At 38.5% G+C, this 7281-nt stretch overlaps 1 protein-coding gene across 1 annotated transcript in view; it reads right to left on the reverse strand.

Moving 5' to 3' along the window:
* NIPA2 (NIPA magnesium transporter 2) overlaps positions 1-6538 on the reverse strand; it is a 16290-nt gene extending 9752 nt beyond the window's left edge. The window contains exon 1 of the mRNA XM_044670409.1: positions 6318-6538. The gene's annotated coding sequence lies outside the window, so the exon portion shown is untranslated. The remainder of the gene's footprint in view (positions 1-6317) is intronic.
* Between the last annotated feature and the right edge of the window lie 743 nt (positions 6539-7281).

A 7281-nucleotide genomic window follows, 5' to 3' on the forward strand; every position in this document is an offset into this window, starting at 1 on the left:
GAAGAGACAAAGACAAAAACAGAGAGAGTCTCCAGAAACATTACCCATATGTCAAGGATCAGTTCAAATGATAATTCTCTAAGCTTCCAGTTTTCCTTTAAAATTCTAAATAGTCAATAAAAATCACTCTCACCTGAAGTCTGCTGTTGCTCAAAAGACAGGGCCAACTCTTGGCAAAACTGAAATCTGAAGTTTTACTTCTGACTCTCCTACCTTTAATTTCTGTGTCTTTTCTCTAGCTGAACTCCTCTCTCAACTTAAAGTAAACAGAGCCTTCCTACTTTACTTTCTTCCTCTCAGTGGCAAACTTGATATAAATAATTGATATTTGTTGGTAGACTGATTACACTTTGATTAAACTATACAACATATTATTCCCACTGCTTCAAGACTTCCTGATACATACTTTCTCTTTTCTGTTATAGTAAACATTACTTACCTGATACTCAATGATTTCTATACCATAACCAATCCTTACAGAAAACAGAGATCAAGACATAAATACACACTTTCTTACTTTCACCATGGCTCTTGACAACAAAATGTTAGAATTTATATTCTTTGATAACAAAAATATTGCTATGTTTATCTTGAGTGGCCTTAAAATAATTTCTTTTACAGAACATTCACCCTAAAAAATCTCTTAGTTTATATGTAAAGTATCCTCAAAATATGTTTGTATAAACAAAATATTTAAAGACAGTCCCTCTGGACACGAGCAACAGGCATTTTCAAGAAAATACAGGTAACATTACATTTTAAAACAAAATATACTGATAAGTCATTCTGAAATCATATCAAGCTTCTAAAAGCAGAATAGCCATGACTAAATTAAAAAATTATTCATTTCCAATAAATTAGAAAGGGGAAGAGGGGATGACATTATATAGTTATATCTTCCTCAACTACTGTCCTATACAGTCACAAACAGAGACCCATTTCTGAGATTTGAACTTAAGTCCTATGACTTTCCCCTAATTGGGGAATAGACATTTTCTTAAATGGAGAAGCAAGAGAAATAAGAAAGCAATTTAGATCTACCCTGACCAGAAAATAAATATTGAATGGGAATTAAGCATGCTCTCCGACCAAAAGTCAGAGGCATGAAAGCTACTCCTGAAAAGAAGCAATGCAACATGGCACTTCATAACATTATACCTCCTCCCATCCCCTTCCCAAAAAGGAATTCAGAGTAAACCCACAATGATGACTGTGATTATCTGTAGAGCCTGGCACCTAAGTCATTGATTGGCACCTCCTTTATCATTCCACCTTATCTCATTTAACTTCCTCTCTATACAAAAAAACAAACCACTTTTATTTACTTTTAAATAATAATATTCCATCTTCCCCAATTAGGGGAAAGTCATAGGACTTAAGTTCAAATCCCAATTCTTTGACTGCCTGAGTAATTCAAAAAAGTCACTTAATCTATGGGCTTCAGTGTTTGTCTTTTTAAAATTTGGGATCTGGACTGAATTATCTCGAAGGTCCATTTCCAGCACAAAATCTAGGCTCCTACTGTTCACTGTAGAATATTATGGTGTAAAGAAGAGAGAACTGGGAGCCAAACTTATAGTTTTCATTTTATCATTTAATAGTTTTCACTCTGTTTCCTTACCCATGAAATAGGAGACACAATACAAATAATGGATGTGAAAATACCTTAAAAAGTTTAAAAGCAAATGTAAGATAATTTTAGAATAGAATTGTAAGCATTATAGTTATTAGTATTGCTAAAAACACTGGTCAGAATGAGGTTTTTAAATGTGTAAATGGGGGGCAGCTAGGCAGCTCAGTGGATTGAAAGCCAGGCCCAGAGACAGGAGGTTCTAGGTTCAAATTTGGTCTTAAGACACTTCCTAACTGTGTGATCCTGGGCAAGTCACTTAACCTCTATTGCCTAGCCCTTACTGCTCTTTTGCCTTGAAACCAATACACAGTATTAATTCTAAGACAAAAAGAGACAGGTAAAAAAAAAGTGTAAACACACATTTTGTATAAATTATGTATTTGAAACATTTTTTAAATGGACTTTAAAGCATTTATTTCACTTATAAATGTGGATGTTCATCATTACATTATCTTGAAATTTTAAGTCATAGAATGTCATAGTAGAGATCTGGTCTCAGAGTAAAGAGTACGAAAAGGGTTCTAAAGCTTCTATTTTAGAAAATGAGTTCCTTGAGATTTTTAAAATTAAAAGTGGCACACAGTCACAAACAGAGACCCATTTCTGAGATGTGAACTTAAGTCCTATGACTTTCCCCTAATTGGGGAAGATGGAATATTATTATTATATATTTTCACTAGAAACTCTGTATATATGTAAACGGTATAAACTCTGATATCAATGGTGTTGTCTACATACACACACATATGAATTACAGAGCAATTATAAGTGCTTTCTAGTTTATAAACTGCTTTTCTTACCACACTTTCTCAGTATGTACAAGTTTTATAGTTGAAACTGAAGCGCTGAGAAATTCATCAACTTCCCCCTGGTCACAAAGATGTGGCAGCTAAGTGGAAGAAATTTATCTTTTGATTATGGCAAATCACTTTGTAACAGTAGATGGCATTTCCTTATTAGAAATTTCCTATAATAATAAAATCATAGATCCAGTCAAAGAACAATTAACAAATTTTAAGAAATCCCCAGTTCTTTAAAAAAATTTTTTTAACTTTTACTTTCTGTCTGAGTAACGAATCTAAGTCATAAGGGCAAAGGCTAGGCAAATTGGGTTAAATGACTTGCCCAGGGTCACAGCTAGGAAGTGTCTGAGGCCATATTCCACAACAGTTCCACTGGGCACTGCTATCCACTGTGCCACTTGGCTGCCCCATCTCAGTTCTTAATATTAAAACAATTCCCTTTCCCATTCTTCTGGTTTTATTTCTTCATTTATTTGACTGCTGAGATGTATTTTCTTGTACAAACCAGCAGCAATCTGTTTGTACAGAAATTTGAGAGTAGAGAAGAAATACTTCAAAGTAAAATTTTCGTTTATGTTTAGATATGTTACTATTTAGGATATAATATTACTGTCACATCATGGTGGTAGGCACATTTCATGATCTTCTAAAGTATTTCCCCACTCCCTCCACCTTCCCTCATTTCCCAAAAATCGGTAAAGTTGGCAAGGCTTCAGGTAAAGGTTCTTCACTTGTAACCTGGGGACTGGGCTACGGTGACCCTTGACTTTAGCTGCCTGTCGGCTTAGCCTGATCTCAACTGAATCACTTAAAAATAAAAAATAACTTTGTAATCTGTCTTGTGATTTGCCTTTTGAGTATAGAAAATGAGAGCAAAGTTGTTCTTAGGTATCTCGAAGAAGTTCCCCATGTTAGCTATTGTGAGTTGTAATCCTATTTTCAAGATGAATTATAATTAAACTATACATTAACTTAGGTTTTATCACAATTGGAAACTTGAAACTTTATTGTTGCTCTCCCCTCTCCTTCCCATTAAATTTTACCAAAGTGAGCTAAAAATATTAAGCTGCCTATGTCTTCTGGCAAATCTGTCTGTAATCAAAAACATTTGAAAGTCAATTCTATCAAGTGTCAAAAGGGATACAAAAGAAATACAAAATAGGGACTCTGAGAGACTTCCAGTCTAGCTGGGAAAGATAGTTACTTATTTAATGTCAATCAGAATAATAAAACATTACATTGTTTTTTTTAATCCCTTAATTTCTGTTTTAGAGTCAACACTGTATTCATTCCAAGGCAGAAAAGTGCTAAGGGCTAAGCAATTGGTATTAATTTAAGAAGTATCAGATTTGATCCTAGGTGCTCCCAACTCCAGGCCTAGCTCTCTACCATGGAGCCACCTAGCTGCCCTTAAGTACTACACTGTGAAGAATTAAATGTAGTAAAAGTTTGCCCAAGAGATCAGTGAAGGGGTAGAATTATAGGTTTCATATCTTTGATTTTCATATTATTCTCATTTCCAGGTATATCCCTACCACTTCCTTAACTAGAGAGCCATTCCTAATAAAAAAGAGTAGGAAAAGGGTTCTAAAGCTTATATTTTAGAAAATGAGTTCCTTGAGATTTTTAAAATTAAAAGTGGCATACAGTCACAGAGATCTATTTCTATCCACTAAGCTGAATCCTAAAACCAGAAATTTTTGTAATATCCCAATAAGCATTCAGCATGGCACATAGTAAGTGCAATAGAAATGTTAGTTCTATTATTATTAATATTATTAGGATGCCACTCCTTTTAAAAAACCTGTTGGTTTTTCACATTTTGTTTGTTTGCACCCCATTGGTTTTGAATGTGAGCTAAGTAGAACATCTTGGTGCCATCTCATCTTTTATATTCCTAATTACCAGGTATTACTGTGACCTCTCTCACATCTGCTCCCCTCCTTTCCCCTGACTTCATATCCTTATTGACATCTGTTTGGGTTACAGCATAAATGTCAAGCAAGGAGCAGCAACTCTCTCCCAAGAGTGGACAGAACCAGATTAAAATGCAAATGGGAAATATTTAACAAAATAAATAAAAATGCAACAAAACACAGATGTGTCATTTTCTAAGTCAATATACAACACAGGGATTCTTATGTTACGCTTAGTGGCCCCCTGCTTCTACTTGAGTTTGACACTACTGGCTTACAGTAACTTTATCTACATGTCTCCACTTCTACACTCCCCTCCTCCAAATTCAATCGTTCAATAGTCTAGACATTTTTCTTTTGCATAGGTCCTTTCTACTCATGCATCTTTAGTGGCTCCTGACAGTCTACTAAATAAAATTAAAATCTCTAGAAATTCAAGGCCATCCACAAAAGGATTTAAATGGCACCACTTTTCTCCACCACCATATTTCACACAATTCCCCTCTACACACTTATTGATTCCAAGTAGTGAAGAGGAAATAACCCTGATTACAGTAAGAAGACGAGTTTCAGATGCTTAACAACTGAGTGATCTTCCACAAACCATTTAATTTCCCTGGACCTGAGTTTTCACATTCTTAAAATGAGGGAGTTGAACACAATGGACTCTGAAGTCCATTCCAGCTCTAAATCTATAATCTTATGATTATAAACTGCTCCCTGTCCCTTCTCCTGCATCCTTTCTTCCATCTGCCAAAGAAGCAAGGTATTCTCCTACCACAAAGGCTTTCTTAAGTTTATTTTCTTTGCCCCGAATGCCCTCTCTTCCCTTTGTCTGTTGAATTTCTACTTTAATTTCCCACTCAGATCCTTTCTTGCCATTAAGCTTTCCTGGATTCCATGGTGGCTAACCCACAAATTTCTCATGCTACATTATATATTACAGAGAGGTTGTACACATACAGGTTGTGAAACCCTGGAGAAGTTACTTAACATCATGAAATCACACGTCCAGCCCCATTCTTTCCCCTCCCCACAAAAGGGGACAAAACAACAAAAATATTTTCTTTTAGCTCCAAGGCTGTAAGTAAGTGGGGGCAGGGGCTGTGCCTTTTTCAGTCTGGTACAGTGCTGTGCATTTGATAGATGTTTAAGGCGTTGAAAAGAATTGCTGAAGCTCATAGTAAAGCAGCTGCTCCCCACATATTTCTGAGTAAACAGTGGTGTAGGGGGTACAGTGCTAGATTTGGCATCAAGAAGACCTGAGTAACTTTGGGAAAAGTCACATGACTTCTTAGCTTAAGTCCCCTTAGTACTTTCTCCTTACTTCCATCTCAGTCCTCTTCACTTTTGGAAGCAGCTTAGACACTGTCTTTCTTGATATCCTCAACTACTAGATCCAAGCTCCCAAATTACCTTAAATTTGACTATTTTAGGTGTGAATGTACTCATCAGTTTTATATTCTCTGCACATTATTTGTACTTGTCTCCATTAGGATTGTGAGCACCTAGCCAGAAGGGATGGTAATAAGGTTGTTACAAGGATCAAATGAGACAACATAGGAAGAGAGCTTTGCAAATTTTGTGCTATGCATATATAGTTATAAATATAAGATATATTGTTTTAACTGACACGTTAGAAAAGGGTTTGATAACTGACAAACGTACGCAGGATATGCTGCATACATACACACACGTGTTAGTTACAAAATTGCTTACATATGTGTACTTTGCTACATGCCTGTAAGCTATCAAACCCTTTCCTTTCTCCCCAGGGGAGTCTGCAGAAAGGCAGAAAGGCCCCCAAAGAGAAGCCAGCATTCACCCCTTAAGTCACAGGGCAAACTACAGGTCGAGTACAGGCGGCCCCACTCAGGGTAAAGAAAAGCAGAAACGGGAGAAGCCAGGAGGCTGGAGTCCACAAACTGCTGTCCCCGGCCCCCTCCCGGCCCCGGACCGAGTCACCTGAGGCTTCTCACATCCCCACACAGGCCGCCGGGGCCGTCGCAGCCGCCCCCTCTTCTTTCACCGTAGAGCCGGAGCTGGGGTCCGGGGCAGCGGCCGCACGCACTGCCTCCTCCATCAGGGAGCGCCAATCTCAATTAGAGCCTCCAGGCAGTACAAATCACAGAGGCCGCCACCGCCCGGGGCAAGTGGAAAGCAGGAGAGGAACCGGCGGAAGCTTCCGGGCAGGCGCCTGCCGAGTGACGCAAGACACCGCCGGAGTCTCCTCTGGAGCACGCAGCACGTCGTCCACGCAATACGCAGTACGTAAAACGTCGCGCGTAAGCTTCCGTATCCCTACCACTGCTTCTTTCTTTCCGCAGATTGTTCTGTCGTTTTCTTGCTTCACTTGTTTCCTGTATTCGAGCGGATTTTTGTAGGCCTCGAGCGAACTGCCAGGGAGCAGAGAGAAGCCAAAGAGGATGGGAAAGAGTTGCCAGGATAGGGGAACAGTAGTACTTAAAGGTCTTCCAAGCTTCACTCTTTGACTACTACCCGTACGGGGCCCGGAGCCCTAGGGAGGGAGGATTCTGGAGCTCTCGAACGCATGCGCTTCCGGGGAAGAGCCACGTGACCATCGAACTCTGGCCTCTGGGCGCGTGGGAAGTGTGGACTGGTCTACAGTTGTTAGGTCCGTAATTGCCAAAACTAGGCAGATTTTTTTGCGGCTTAAAACTGATAACTCAGACGAGACAGAGGAACGTGAAGGGAATAAAATGAAATCATTATCGTGGACGACATAAAAATTCATTATTTTTTTTAGTTAGCAGCCCTTTATTTGGCAGTAAACGAAACGCAGTCATATCTATTACAAGTCGGTGGGGGGATAACTTGTCATTTTTTGTTATAGCTTTATTTAATAGCATTTTATTGCTATATGGATGCTTGAGGGTTGTACTGAACATTTAGACAAGAATAAGAAACA

The sequence above is a fragment of the Gracilinanus agilis genome, chromosome 3 (assembly GCF_016433145.1).
Source record: "Gracilinanus agilis isolate LMUSP501 chromosome 3, AgileGrace, whole genome shotgun sequence".
Classification (NCBI taxonomy): domain Eukaryota; kingdom Metazoa; phylum Chordata; class Mammalia; order Didelphimorphia; family Didelphidae; genus Gracilinanus; species Gracilinanus agilis.